Source organism: Onychostoma macrolepis, chromosome 20 (genome assembly GCF_012432095.1).
Source record: "Onychostoma macrolepis isolate SWU-2019 chromosome 20, ASM1243209v1, whole genome shotgun sequence".
Lineage (NCBI taxonomy): Eukaryota > Metazoa > Chordata > Actinopteri > Cypriniformes > Cyprinidae > Onychostoma > Onychostoma macrolepis.
Window position 1 is genome coordinate 19,160,525 of NC_081174.1, and position 16,767 is coordinate 19,177,291.

At 37.9% G+C, this 16,767-nt stretch overlaps 1 long non-coding RNA gene across 1 annotated transcript; it reads right to left on the reverse strand.

Moving 5' to 3' along the window:
- Positions 1 to 290: 290 nt before the first annotated feature.
- On the reverse strand, positions 291 to 16,471 carry LOC131527132 (uncharacterized). The gene is made up of 3 exons (XR_009267604.1): positions 13,798 to 16,471; positions 1,167 to 1,203; positions 291 to 438 (listed from the first exon to the last, which is right to left on the reverse strand). It is a non-coding gene; the product is annotated as an uncharacterized LOC131527132 (long non-coding RNA).
- Between the last annotated feature and the right edge of the window lie 296 nt (positions 16,472 to 16,767).

A 16,767-nucleotide genomic window follows, 5' to 3' on the forward strand; every position in this document is an offset into this window, starting at 1 on the left:
CTTAGTATTGGTCTTAAGTAATATTCTAATATTTTGAGATACTGATTTTTGACTTTCATGAGCTGTAAGCTCTAATCATCAAAATTAAAAGAAATAAACATTTGAAATATATCAGTCTGTGTGTAATGAATGAATATAATATACAAGTTTCACTTTTTGAATGGAATTAGTGAAATAAATCAACTTTTTGATGATATTCTAATTATATGACCAGCACCTGTATATGTCAGACTGCCACCAGGGCTGTCTCACTACTGCCCTCTTATGGAGGCCACTGTGTCGTGGTGTCACTCACCACTGAGTCTTCAGAAAGTGGGGCATTGCACATGTTTGTGTCTTCAGTGAACCGCTGAGCTCTGACCTCACAACTCTCTCATCCTGGAAGCTGAAAAGCAGGTCACTTCTGTTTAACCTCGGGGCCACGCTACTCAGTCACCTCTGAGGATAGAGAGAGAAAGCCATTCAGCCAACTGATCAGGCACACAGACATGTGAAAGAAGCATTCATAAATAATGTAGGCCGTGCTGGGAAGAGCTCCGTCAGGTTCACAGCCTGCCGCTGTAGCTCAGATGGAAAACGAACACCTTGAGAAGCCGTGGTTGCTTGCATCGGAGAATGACATTTGCAGAAACAGAGGGAGGGAAGCTGAGGACAGACAAGGAAGGGAGGCTGAGAGAGAAAATGACAGCATGATGGAGAGAGACTGAAAAGTGGGCAAAGTGAAAAGAGAAATGGGGATAAAAAGCAGGGGGAGGGAAAAGGCATGGGTATGGAGGCTGATTTAGCTCCTATTGAAGTGTTCCAGTGGTGCTCGGGGTTAAAGAGCAAAGTGTGATGGATACGATCTCATTAAAATGGGAAAGTGAAGCTTTAATTTCCTGCGCATGTTCCATCTTTATTAATGTCAGAAGCAGCAGGTAGTCAATTGCATTAGGCCTTCGATCACTGCCTGTATGATGCCCCAATGACAAATATCAAGCCAGGGCATTGCTCTGAAGGAGATCGTTGTGAGTATCACAGGAACAAATTACTAACACATCACCGGGTCAAACCGGAGACACACAGACAACTCAAAAGTACAGCATGGGAATAAGACCATGTCAAAACTTATTGAGAGGCACAATCACTTTCACCCAATATTGAAAATTCTGTCATCATTTACTTACCCTCATGTCGTTCCAAACTTGTACGACTTACTTTCTTCTGTGGAACACAAAAAGAGATAATTGTTTTTTTGTTTGTTTTTTTTGTGGCCATGCAATAAAAGTCAATGGGGTCCAGAGTTTTGTTTTGTATTGTATTGTATTGTATTGTATTGTATTGTATTATATTATATTATATTATATTATATTATAAATTAATTTTATTTAATATTTAAAAAAATTAAAAATACTAATATTTTAATTTAATATTTTTCTTATTTACTCAGGACAAAACAGGGACTTTCACAAAACATAAACAGCCACTGATCATCAAGAAAGCTGAACACCATTATGAAAACCTTGAGGATGTAATATTTCAAAAAATCATTTTTGTAAATAAAATTCTTATGTCTTGTGGAATATGTACATGTAAATTATCTAGCTTAATTAGAACAGTATTAAAAAGGGTCTTGCAAGTTACAAGTTATTACACCATGTACCATCTGAGTTATCTTTTGTTTTGTTAAATGAAAACTGTAGTATGAAATAGAAAATTTTGTTTTATTATATTTTAAAATGTAATTTATACCTGTGATGGCAGTGCCCAGTGTTCAGTGTCACATGATCCTTCGGAAATCATTTTAATGCTGATGTAATGGAACGTGCTACTCAAGAGTGCAACCAACGCAGAATACCAAGGAAAATAGTCTTTAATCCAAATAACGAGGAGTAATACAAAGAAACTTGACAGCAACGCTTCCAACATAACATTACATTAGGACAGGACAAAGAACGAACAAAACAAGGGACTACAAGTACTAAACTAAATTAGGACAAATGAGGTAATCAAATGATAACAGGTGAGGAGTGATTAATCAAAACCCATGGCTACAAATGAGGAACTGAAACAGAAGGCAGGAACACAGGGAAAACAAAACCAAAATGGGCCATAAAAGTAACATTACTCCCTCATCCCGGAAGGCACGTCCCGCGCCGTAACAATTCCACCGGGGAGGGGGGGTGGGTGCCTGGAGGTTGGTGCAGGACAGGGACACAGGGGAGGCCTCCAGGCCAGATCAGGCAGTCCCGGGGGCCATGGCAGATCAAGGGACTCAGGAGGCCATGGCGGATCAGGCATTCCCGGGGACCATGGCGGATCAGGGGACTCGGGAGGCCATGGCAGATCAGGCAGTTCCGGGGGCCATGGTGGATCAGGGGACTCGGGAGGCCATGGAGGAGCCTGTCATTCAGGAGGCCGTGGCCGATGGGCCTTCGTGGCCTTGTCCAAGGTCCCAGGCTTGGCCACTATGGCCACGGACATATGGCCCCCCCCAAACAAATTTTCTTGGGGGAATTAGAGCCTGCAATCCAGGATGGGTTCTGGAGGAGCAGGCACTGGAGGGCGCTCTGGAGGAGCGGGCACTGGAGGAGCGGAGCTGTCTGGGACGTAGGAGACTCTGGAGGCGGAGGAAGGCTGGACGGGACCAGCGAAGACGAGGGAGACGAAGGATAGCTCCTTTGAGTGGACTCTGGGGTGAGGACAGGCGCAAAGAACTCTGGGGGTAACGCCATATCCAGGAGCTCTGAGATGCATGCTGGAGCCGACACTGGAGCGAGCTCTGGGGCTGGAGCAGACACTCTCCTCCCCCGTATTCTCTTCTTCTGAGCTGGCGGAGAGGCCGGCGGGCTTGAGTGAGCAGCGATCGGCGGGCTGGAGTCAGCAGCGGACAGCGGGCTTGTCTTTGAAGCGACCGGCAGGCTTGACTCTGGAACGGCTGACGTTTCTGGCCTGAGAACGATGATGGAGCTTCGTATGATATAGGGGTAGCTGGGACGGAGCAGGTGGTCCGGACCGTTGGTGCGGTATGTGGGGGTTCCTGGCGTGGAGTGAGCTGGCGAGACGCGGTGTGCCTCAGAGAGAACTGGACGACGAGACTGAAACTTCTTTATTTCTACAACTTCATAATTGGAACCATTTAAATAAAGAATAAGATTAATCAGCTCGATCAGGGGAAAATCATACACAGGAAGTTCGCAGCGGATAGTCTTGCTGTCTAGCCCCAGCTGAAAGCACGCACCAAGAGAGGCGTCGGGCCAGCTCAGCTGATTAGCAAGCTCAAGGAAATCTTCCACATACCACTCCAACCTCAGACCAGCCTGCCGCAAAGCCCATAACTTGTCCTCAGCCGTCATTTTTGTTGGTCCTGTCTTCTGTAACGGAACGTGATACTCAAGAGTGCGCCCAACGCGGAATACCAAGGAGAATAGTCTTTAATCCAAATAACGAGGAGTAATACAAAGAAACTTGACAGCAACACTTCCAACATAACATTACATTAAGACAGGACAAAGAACTAACAAAACAAGGGACTACAAGTACTAAACTAAATTAGGACAAATGAGGTAATCAAATGATAACAGGTGAGGAGTGATTAATCAAAAACCAAGGCAACAAATGAGGAACTGAAACAGAAGGCAGGAACACAGGGAAAACAAAACCAAAATGGGCCATAAACGTAACAGCTGATTTGATCATCAAGAAACATTTCTTATTATCATCAATGTAAAATACAGTTTGGTTTTATACTTTTGTGGAAACCATGATACATTTTAGGATTCTTTGATGAATAGAAAGTTTAAAAGAACAGCATTTATTCAAAATAGAAATCTTTTGCAAGATAATAAATGTTTTTATTATCACTTTTGATCAATTTAACACCTCCTTGCTCAATAAAAGTAAGAGATAAAATGTTACTGACCACAAACGGTAGTGAATATTTTCAGTTTTTAAAATAACCAATTTATCATTGTCATTACATGATCAGTTTATTTGTTCATTTGCAGTGACGATGATACATCTTGTCCTTATAGAAGTGGAGGCACCTTCAGATGCCCTGCCTAGCTATTGTTTTATGTAAATGTAAAGAGCGAGGTGAAGACAGAAGGTAGAGGAAAGTGCCTATATGCAGCCACTCTGCTGGAACATTGAGACTGCTTCTCATTGAGATGTAGCTAGCCTGTTAAATCCACATGCTTTACGGCACTTGTCAGTTCGATTGATAGCTACACATTCACTTCTGCAGGTGAGGAGAGGGGTAAAGCATGAATTTCACGCACATATTTAATAACGCTGGTCACAAATCATCGGCAAGAACATGCATCACGGCATCCCTTACAAGAAATCCAGGCATATCTGGTGTTAGAGAAACAAGCGGCAGTCACTGGAACAAACTCATTTCCAATGCCACATACTTTTTAAAAATAGGAGACTAAACCACACTCTTCCAGTGCAGGGGATGTCATCCATTGAATAGGCAAACACAAAGTCCTGCATTTGAAATGCAGTACATTTACACTACATTACTTGCTAATGTTTGTATAAAGCTGTTATTTCATGTGGTTAATGTCATTCAGTGTAAGTAAACAGTGTTGAGTGGAAGTGGAATAGGGAGTGGAGTTACACGATTTTGCTTGTAGCGAGAAGTGTTGGCGTTTTCTCTCTCTCTGATGCTGCTCTATCACAAGCCTAAAACATATTGACAGGCTCATGTTAGTGTATTAAACACCAAAACATTAAACTTTAAGTATTATTATTATAATTTAATATATCTTCTACCCAGATATTTGTGATATTAAATATAATTAAAATAACTTTGAGCAGAGAATGCAAAATGGCAAACTGGAATGGAGCAAGACTGGAGTGAATGAATGTTTGAAGCAATGAGAAAAATTTGCCTGCCAAGACGGTCAGCAGTATACAAATGTTTTAGAATTGAAAGAATTAAATAAAATACACATACGATCAACATTTTATTCAACGGTAGTACATGGACAATAAAATGGCACCAAATTAAAGTGAGAACACCTACCAGTAAATCAGTAACCTAATAAAGTATAAAATATTATGTGTGTAGAATTCACAATAAAAATATATATATTTAAATAAATAAAATAAAATATTTACCTATACAAAAATAAATAAATATTTTATCTAAACAATTTACTCATTCAAATAAAATAAAAAATGTTTGCCTATTTTAATAAATAAAATAAATAAATAAATTAGGTTGTTCAAATTTTGGTTATTGTGCCTTAAATAGTAACTTTTTGCATGAACACACCAGACATTTTCAGTAAATGGGACAGCTTCTACCATGAAAATAAGAGTTATCCTGGTCCATCAGATCATCAGCAAGCAAATCAGTAAAGGAAATGACAGTAGATGAGATGAAAGAGAAAGAGAGAATATAAACTTGCAGAAGGTGGATTTGTGCAGATTCTGCCAGCTAGAAGGCAGTTCTTGGAGGATGGCTTCCCAGGGGAGTTCCCGTCAACTTCTAACACATACCTCATTGATGAAGCACCGCCATAAAGGCTTCATAAAGGCTTCATAAATATGTATTATATTAGATACAGCTGCAGCCTAGATGACATTCGGCTCCATTTTGGGTCTCTGGTTTGAATGATTGCATGTCTTGTTTAAGAAGATGACTCCACAAACCATGACGGTTTTAAAATTGGGCTCAATCACAAATAAAATATTTTTTAAATTGATAAAATGTTGTTTTAGGTATATTTTTTATGCCAATTTTTATTATTTATACATAAAACTTTATAGTCTTTTAAAAGAAGATCAGCTGAAATGCCTATAGGCAATACATCAGAGCTATGTCACACAGTATGAGGGTGAAATTGCTCTAATTTTGTAGCTATAGAGTCCCTCTGGAATACCTGCCAAACCTGACCTCCTGCGTCATGATACTATACAGACAATCCATAGCGAGAGGTCAGAGGTCAGGTCCAAGCTCAAGGTTGACCAAGCAGTGAGAGTTGAGTTTGTGCAGCTGCCGTCTTGCCTGAACTGGCTTTTATCACACTCGTGACCTTTTTCTTGCAGAGCCACAGAGCAATGTTGCTCTACATGAAGGACTGGGCCACCTCTGAGACTATAAAGAGACGAGATCTGCACATATTAGTCTTGAACTACTGAAATATACAGAGTACAGAGTAAAATATATATGAATAATAAATGTAATATTATACAATAAATATATATACAGTGGGGAAATTTTTTTTTTGAAATGATCAGTCTATAATTTTAATGGTAGGTTTATTTGAACAGTGAGAGGCAAAATAACAACAAAAAAAATCCAGAAAAACGCATTTCATAAAAGTTATAAATTGATTTGCATTTTAATGAGTCAAAAAAGCATTTGACCCCTTCATGACTTAGTACTTGGTGGCAAAACCCTTGTTGGCAATCACAGAGGTCAGACGTTTCTTGTAGTTGGCCACCAGGTTTGCACGCATCTCAGGAGGCATTTTGTCCCACTCCTCTTAAGGTTTTGAGGCTGACATTTGGCAACTCGAACCTTCAGCTCCCTCCACAGATTTTCTATGGGATTAAGGTCTGGAGACTGGCTAGGCCACTCCAGGACCTTAATGTGCTTCTTCTTGAGCCACTCCTTTGCTGCCTTGGCCGTGTTTTAGGTCATTGTCATGCTGGAATACTCATCAACAACCCATTTTCAATGCTCTGGCTGGCTTCAATGCCCTGGCCCTGACGATACATGGCCCCGTCCCTCGTCCCTTTGATGCGGTGCAGTTGTCCTGTCTCCTTAGCAGAAAAACACCCCCAAAACACCCCATTAATGCTTCCACCTCCATGTTTGATGGTGGGAATGGTGTTCTTGGGGTTATAGGCAGCATTCCTACTCCTCCAAACACGGCAAGTTGAGTTGATGCCAAAGAGCTGGATTTTGGTCTCATCTGACCACAACACTTTCACCCAGTTCTCCTCTGAACCATTGACAAACTTCAGACGGGCCTGTACACGTGCTTTCTTGAGCAGGAGGACCTTGCGGGCGCTGCAGGATTTCAGTCCTTCACGGCGTAGTGTGTTACCAATTGTTTTCTTGGTGATTATGGTCTCAGCTGCCTTGAGATCATTGACAAGATCCTCCCGTGTAGTTCTGGGATGATTCCTCACCGTTCTCGTGATCATTGAAACTCCACGAGGTGAGATTTTGCATGGAGCCCCAGTTCGAGGGAGATTGACAGATATTTTGTGTTTCTTCCATTTGCGAATAATCGCACCAACTGTTGTCACCTTCTCACAAAGCTGCGTGGTGATGGTCTTGTAGCCCATTCCAGCCTTGTGTAGGTCTACAATCTTGTCCCTTGGACATCCTTGGACAGCTCTTTGGTCTTGGCCATGGTGGAGAGTTTGGAATCTGATTGATTGATTGCTTCTGTGGACAGGTTGTCTTTTATACAGGTAACAAGCTGAGATAGGAGCACTCCCTTTAAGAGAGTGCTCCTAATCTCAGCTCTTTACCTGAATAAAAGACACCTGGGAGCCAGAAATTTTGCTGACTGATAGGGGATCAAATACTTGTTTGACTCATTAAAATGCAAATCAATTTATAACTTTTTTTAAATGCGTTTTTCTGGATTTTTTTGTTTTTGTTTTGTTATTCTGTCTCTCACTGTTCAAATAAACCTACCATTAAAATTATAGACTGATCATTTCTTTGTCAGTGGGCAAACGTGCAAAATCAGCAGGGGATCAAATAATTTTTTCCCCCACCGAATATATATATCTCATTACAATACAGAGAGCAGAGAAGACACAGACATTAGAATATAATTTAAAAAAAGCTACATTTAGATCTGAAATAAAATTGGAGTACGAATTTCCCATTCAGTTGTGTACCAAAGTATACTGCGCAAAAATAACAACTGAAATAAATAACAAATAACAACAACAAATTAACCTTTCCTTTTCAAACACATTCATTCACAGCTGAACCAAAACAAGAGTTTGTTCTCATTCAATATTCAAAGGATCACATTATAACTCCTCCAGAAAGGACAATGACTTTGATTGTCTTGTCAAGGTGCATCCGTCCCTGTCCTCAGGCATGAAAGAAATGCTTTTGTTGCATAAGCGCAACAGAAAACCTTGTACCCCCAGCTCTGGCCAAGTTCCAATAATGGATATATGTGCTTGAGTTCTCTCTGTAAGAGATGGCCTAAGGTTTATAGAGGACCATTGACTGGAGAACAATACCAGAGCTAACTTCTCTACTATGCTGGTAAAAGTAGCTGCACTCTAGCCACGGTGGGCCCCTGAAGAGGGTCTCTGGAGAGCTGCTCTGTGTTTGGACACCTGTTTGCATTTGGTTTTCCCTACAGAGAGGGAGAGGGGGGACTATTGTGACTGGCCACCCACAAGGCAGACTGTGAAATATCCGCCATGCAAAGCAGAAGCGCCCCCTGCTTGATTACAGTGGTGTTGATCCTCCCTAGAATAATGTAGGATGTTTTGAAAGAGTTTTGTTTGTTGGAAGCCACAGTCACAGCTGGAAGTCTAGGCTACATTGTTGTGTTCACTGGGAAATATATTAAAATGTGAAAGAAATCAATACAGCCGTGGTCAAAGTAAGCGTTCTTAATTATTGGACGTGACAGAGGAAGTATTGAATTTCTCCTGTTCTGTTGACCCAACACACTGCACTGACATTCTGCCTCCCAAGAGAGACTGGGCATCGCTATCAGCCTGCTGTTGTGTGTATGAGATGATCAGAGAGTTTGTGAGATGAGGGATGGAAAAGTCACTGCTATTCAACCCCCGAGAGCATTCATTCTCAATACAGGGACTGTCAGGCATTACAGTAGCTTTTACAGTTTTTCACAGGGTTTAAACCCTTTTCCACTCATTCATAAAGCCTGAATTAAATTTAGATGCTTCTAACTTCTCTGTAGACAGTTACATTCACAGATGTTGTTTCTCTAAGGTCAGCCATTTGAAATTACACACAAGCATTCTGTGATGTGGGGCTGTGTTCCAAAAACTAGTGAGAGGTAGTATTTTAAGATAAATTCCTTAAAATACTGATTCTTAAGATACTTCATTAAGTCCAAAGGTTCCCAGAATGAATTGCGCTAAAAAATAAACAAACAAACAAATAAATAAATAATAAACTTTTTTCTTTTCTTTTTTAAGATATTTTTTTTAATGTTTATAAGTTAATAAAAAAGAAGTTTGCATTTATTTAATTAAAAAAATACAGTAAATTACTGCTGCCTTTATTAAAAATAAAGCAATATTGTGAAATATAATTACAATTTAAAACAACTATTCTCTGTTTTACTATGTTCTAAAATGTAATTTATTCCTGCTATGGCAAAGATGAATTTTCAGCAGTCATTACATAGAATTCATTCTAATATGCTGATTTGGTGCTCGAAACACATTTCTTATTATTATCAATGTTGAAAACAGCTGTGCTGCTTAATATTTTGGTGAAAACCATGAAACATTTTTGTTCTTCAGGATTTTTTGATGTATAGAAATTTCAAAAGAACAGCATTCCTTTGAAATAAAAATCTTTTTCACTTTTGATCATTTTAATGGATCCTTGCTGAATAAAAAGTATACATTTCTTTAAAGAAAAAAACTGTTTAACGATAAAATATTCCAATATAAAATTATAACGATATATTTTCTGAAATACTTTCTAAAATATTTCTTTGTTATTAAAAATCTAGTATTTCTAGATAATACTTGTGTAAGCTTTTACACTAGCATTATGTTAACAACAAACTCTGATTAAATTAATTGCATGTCAAGCTGCCCACTGATTGTGTGGCACACAGAGCTGCAGTCAGTGCAGTGTGTTTCAAATTGGCCACTTATAGAGTTATTATGGTTATAATGCTGCCTATGTAGAGAGCAAGATTTGGAAAAGAGCTCATAAACTCATATCTTATGTCTCTAAAGCACAGAGGAACAATAAATCCCTGAGTAACACTGTTTCTCCATCCGGTTAATGAGAAAAAACATTTACATGTTACCAAACTCAATATCAGCCTCCAAAAATAGACTCCACTACTGACTCTTTCCTTGAATCAAAGCAGCTGATAAGCATATGCCCAGTCATCATTTTTCAACCTAATCTAACTCTGACCTCTGTCCATGTGTTCATTCTCACCTTGTCTTTAAAGACCTCCTCAGAGAAGCTGTGCTCTATCTTTAGCAGCCTACACAATACAGTCTCCTTCCCCTGAGAAAGCCCCCGCAACTGATGCCAGAGCCCCTCAGCATTGTCCTCACGTTCACTTCAGACTCTGATTTACAACCAGTGTCAGGTAGCCAAAGCTCTAAATCCGCATCCTGCGTGGGGAGTCGGAGGAGGAACGCAGCTGATTTAGGGTCTGGGGAGAAAGGCTACGAGCGCGGATATTGGTGTCATCACATGAATGTGATCCATCCTATTGTTATCTATGCAAGTTCCTACAGTGTGCTGAAAATGTCAAATGAGCTAACTGTTTCCATTTCAGGAGTCAGTCATAAAAGATATAAAGTACTAGCTCAAATGTAGAGACAATGTGACTTTATCATTAATCTTCTCTATAGTAATATGGCAACATCTTCTGCACAGATTATATCACCCAGTATACATCAGTAACACACAGTGGGGTCCAAAAGTCGGAGACCAATAGCGAAAACGCTTCTAAAAAAAATTATTTTCATTTTTTAAGATTTATTTTTGGTGGGGTTTTTGCCTTTTTTTTTTTTGATAGGACAGTACTCAGACAGGAAGCCAAGTGGCAGAGAGAGGGGGCGGATCGAGAAAGGTCCGTGAGCTGGGACTCGAACTCAGGATGCCTGAAGCACAAAGGTGCTATATGGCGCTGCCCACAAGGCTATTGGCACCAACAAAAGTGTTATATTTGAAATTACAAATTATATTAGCAACATAAAAATTTGAACACACATTCATTTCAGAATGTCTTAGTATTTAGTTTGCCACTCTTTTGCTTTAATAACAGCAGCTATCAAAAGATGCTGTTTTATTTTACAATTTTATATTATAACAGAATGAGCAAAATAAATCATTTAAATATAAAAACAAAATAATATAGATTAATTATTATAAAATGAAAATTACACAAATAAAATTTTATTTAATTAAATTCTAAATAAAATTTTAAAATCTTTTCTTTATTTTGATGTTTATTATTTACTGAAAGTTTATTTTTAGGTTTATATTGGTTTTCTATATATAGTTTCAGAGTTAATAGTAAATATTCAAAGAATGAATCAAAACTGTACGTATAAAATGGAGTAGAATGTTGGAAAAAAAAATGTAAAAGAGTGGGGGGAAAGTAAGAATGTTTTCTTTGAAAGGAAAAAAAAACACACTTAATAAACTCCCACAGATGCCGTTTGGTCAATCAAACCTTTTGCATTTAATAGCAGTCCTACTGCACAATCAACACCTGATTGTGTGCTTGTTTGTGCATGTTCAAGCCACATTCAATATATTTTTGACAATGCTGTGAGTTCAAGTGCTCTTCTCCAGTAAAGCTAATTCTATAGCACCTGACCCTCTGCTAACATTGACATTGGCTGACCTTGTACCTAAACGCCTGTTATCGTCAAACAGAGATAATGCAAGTCTGCACTTCCTTCAGGGGTCAAGGCTTCTGATAATGTTTTATGACCATCTCCACTCCTCTCAGTGATTGGAATAACTGATAGAGAACATCATCAAAGATCTCACAACAGCTGAAGCATATTGTGCTCTAATGGGAATGTGCTTTTGCACATGAGCACACAATCACACACACATACACACACACACTCATGCTTTGCCTCTTATGAGTTGGGCTACAAATTGAAAGAGAGCACCAGTAATACCCAGAGAGCAGAGAGGCTGTGACCATAACTGTCAGCAGCTAATAAATGTGTGAAACTGTGGCCTCTAATTTTCTCAATGACATGAAATAATGGTCAAAGCTTTCACTTCTGTGAAAGACTGTAATGTACCACCCATGAATTCCAGTGTAAACCATTAGCGCGACAAGCAAATCACACACACTCATATGTCTTCAGATAAACGGAGCTGTTCGGCCCACCATCTTATTCACATCATATGAGATTATGGAACAAATATGTAACTTTTCAAGCTTTTTCACACTGGAAAATGGCAACAACAAAAAAAGTCTCTATCCTTGGAGAAATATTGTGTTAGCTTGCAATGCTATTATGTAGTTGACGTGACAGGTCAAAGCAGTGGCAGAAGTACTGCAATGTGACAAACTATACTTTAAGGTGACTAGATTTCCAAAATGGAAAAGAAATAGAGATATTTCTAGTCAATATATAATTGAAATTTCCAATGTTCACTGCAATGAACAACAGTAGTTTTATCATACTACTCTAAATTACATATTGACACACACCTTTGAAATGTAAAGACTGTTCAGAGTAAATTGAAGCAGCCTTATTCTACTCAAATTAACATCGTTGACTGACAATGACTTTATTTGACAATGACCTGTATTTTTTAACCAAAATATTCACAGAAAAATATTTTCCACAAAACATTAAGCAGCGCAAACTGTGTTTAACACTGATAATAATAAGAAATGTTTTTTGAGCACCAAATGATCATATCAGAATGATTTCAGAAGGATAATGTGACACAGAAAATGTATTAAAATATTCAGTCATTTAAATATACAGTAAAATATACAATATAAAAATACAATACATTAAATATACAGTAAAATACAGAATGTACAAATATATATATGTATTAACGTAAAATATATTTTGAAACTCTACTTAACTATATTAAAACAGAAAACAGTTCCTGTAAATTGTAATAATATTTTTACTGTATTTTTGACAACAACAAAACAATAAAAATAAATGCAGCCTTGGTTAACGTGGCAGAGTTCTTTCAAAAACATAAAAAATGGTTGGAACTAGCATATGGCTTGATAGTGAAGTAAAATACAAATAAGCTAAAGGATTGCTTAAACTCATATAAACCTGACAATTTATCAGGCAAAAACAAGATTTTAGTAATGTTTATCATTTTAAAGGTTGTCTTGTTTTTCCCATTTAGATCCACCCCCAGCCTAGAGCTAAAAACATTAGCCACCTTCATTTTCTGCTTCATTAGGTCTCAGCGAGTTTAATATCGATAGAAGTGTACACACTGTAATTCTTCTGAGTTAACTATCATTATGTTATTAGTTGATTCAGCTCACTTTTAATCAGCGAAGTGATTTATTCCCCATTAGAACCATGGACCTGCTCCATCTGCAAATTTGCTGAGCTAGTCGTGCCATTAACTTTGATATTAGACTTAAAAATCAGTTACACAAACACACACTGAGACTGTATTTCACCCACACACACACACACACACACACACACACACAAACCAACCAAAAATTCACTACAGAAGCAACCTAGAGAAAAACCTCTGTTGTGAAACTAGCCAACACATGCATCCTAATTAATTAAGCAATCAAAACAGTCCAGTCCCTGGTTGGAAAACTAAAAAGTGGGAAATTATTCTTAAAATGCAGCAGCTTTTTTACACGCGTTCCTTTTATATATGAACTTATGATTTGCTATTTAGCACTTTTGCTCAGTTGAGAATACTTTTTCTATGTTTACGGGTCCCCAAGACCCCAATAATGTAATTATTTTATTTTTTTTAAAAATTCAATAAATCAAAATAAACAACTGGTAAGAGTGTACTGCTTTGGTTTGTAAGCCAGTCAGTTGCAATCATTCATGTTTTATCTTATTCACCAAAAAATTTAAATTCTGTCATCATTTACTCACCTTCACGTTGTTCTTAACTTGCATGCATTTCTTTTTTTCTTTTGAATAATGTTGGGAACCAAACAGTTTTAGTTACCGTTGACTTCTACTGTAAAAACAAACAAACAAAACGCATTCAGACATTCATCTTTCGAAATATCTTCATGTTCAACAAAAGAACGTACTGTAAGTCATACAGGTTTGGAACGACATTAGAGTGAGTAAAATATGACAGAATTTTCAGTTTAGGGTGAACTATCCCTTTAACATAAGTAATGTAATACTTTTATGGAGGTTGGTTGAAGCCAGTTAGTGCATTAAAACCAGCATAAGGTTGGGAAAAATCAACCTAATACCATTTTCAAATCTATTGAAATAGTCTTTTGGCTCTCTGAGAAGAAACAGAACAAGAGGGTTAAGCTTTGAATTCCTTACATCCACAGGGGAAAAATAGATGGAGGACAAAAACAAAGACAGGATAGAGAGAATAAATGAGTGCATGTGTTATTTATGTGAGCTGCTTGGAAATGCTGCTTATCCGCTTGCGATACTATAAAGGGGAATGTGGGTTCCAGAATACACTGAATAAGATTTGTTGGGGGGGAGAGCGAGGGGGAGACACATGGAAGGGTTTTAATGCTAAATTGAGTTAGATAGGGAGCGGCCTGTCGGAGAATGCGTGCAGGATGATGAATTATATATGAAGTTAATCTCAGCATGTCTTGCAACCCTTGATGGCTGCCTGGGGGAAAAATAAGCAAAGTGTGGCGGCAGTGGACAAGCCTGACACATTCTCAGCCTCTCCGCTTCACACTCTGCATCCGCAGCGCTGGCAGGCCAGGCGACGGCATCTAATGAACAGGGGCAGGGATGGATGGCCGACCTGCACACACCGTGGGAGACGGCAAGCCTGTGATATGCATCTGTGATGGGTTTGGGTAAAGCAGAGGAGTTTTGATCATGTGTGGTCTAGATCTGCCCTGACATGCTACACTTTAAAACACAAGCTTCCCACCCACAATGAAGTTCCATTACTTTTACAGTCCATGATTACTACATAGGCATTTGTAAAAAAAGTATATAAATATTTTATAGATACACTGGGGGGAAAAAAATACTGTAGAAACAATTTTCACTCAGAAATCACTGGTAAATTTCACAAACACTTAGAAAGAAACAGCAATAATTTTTATTTATTTATTTATTTTTTTTGGAAGTAGAAAGACCGGAATAGAATTTGCTTGTAAAACACACTCCTATAATCTCCAGTAATTAATGTTTTATATACAACTTCAAAAGATAATTTTTTACAGTAAAGCCAAAAAAGAAAAAGTTTTAAAAGACCAAACTTTTGAGCACTTTTTAAATTACATATATTTTTATTCTATTTTTACTGCAAAAATGAGAATCTTTTGTGTTAAAGCTTGTACTAAGAAAACAATCAAAAACACAGATTATTTTTAACAACTCCACTATAAACAAAACAAAGATTAAAGGAATATGTTTTTTTTTTTTTTAGTTTTTCTTCAAACTTTTCTAAATTCAGTGTGTTAATTGCCATATCTTTGTAACCGTTTGTGAAATTTACTAGCAATTTCTGAATGAAAAATGTTTCTACACCAGGCACAAGATTCTAAAGTATAAAAATAATAATAAAATTCCCTTACATTTGCAGGCTCATATAAAAATGCATTAAGATTATGTCTGAAACAGTTTTTCTAACAATTTAGAATCAAAGAAAGAACTAGCTTTCTGACCCATGCAAAGTCACTGCACTCTTGACAGTATTTATACCGTAATGTCAGGGAGATCTACCACATATTAACGACATCTAACTCTTTAATCAACAGAAGATATACACACATGCATACAGACCTCTGATTTACAGCGGTAAAACCTCAATGAGAGTGAAGGGCATCATCATGAGCACTCTGTGATATACCAGTGCACCCAAACCGTGACACATGGAGCCACGACAACACCATCCAAGTGTGTGCATGTGAATTTATGACATTCCGTGATGACTGAACGCACCTTCTTCCCTCGTCGTCAATCAGTGAGTTTTATGAGTGATATCAGCAGACTGGCAGTGTCACAGTAAATTGGCGGGTCAGCGCTCACAGAGCTGATGGCTGCTGAAGGGGAGACAGCGCACCAAGAGCCGCGTATCCTGTGCTCTCGGCCCACAACAAAGAGAATCTCGTAAAAGTGTGGGAGGCGTGTGTGGTGTTGTTCAGGTGGAAAGTAGTAACTCAGCATGGGCTGTCAGTGTTAACCCAGAAGTAGTAGGGCAGCCATAAATCCACTTTGTTATAAACGAATAAATTAATGTGAAGAAGATGTGACATTTTCATTGGGGGAGGTTTCATTGGAGTGGACTGCAGTTATGTCTCTTTTACAGGGCAGAAGATTCCAGACCACATGTGAAATAGGGAGTTACGAGATTTGGCTTTTTACAAAGACTCTTTAGGAAAACAGTACGAAGATAATATAATTGTAAAATTTAGAACACCATTTTATTAATAACATAAAATAAAATACAGCCAAAGCTACAGTTAGAAATCTAAATGTGTCATTGCACATCCCACATTAAATGTAATAACTAATTTAAAGAACTATATGACTCTGTATATCAATAATGATTATTTTAACAGCTTTGCAATATAAACATTATGAAGTATATAAATACTGGAAAAGGCCGAAGACCCACAATTTAGAAAATTAATGTATGAAACATTTACACTACTGAAAATAGTTACAAAAATGGCTAACTATATTACAGCTATATTTTATGGTAATGCTTTTTAAATTAATTATTTTTTTTATATATAAATATTATATTTTTATCTAATAAATAATTCATTCTGATAATTCATATAATTCAATCAGAATCACAGTTTTCTGGCACACACACACACACAAAAAAGAGTTTTGAACATTTAAATCTGAATAAGGTTAAAAATATGTAGTGCCTTGCTTACTCAGATCAAT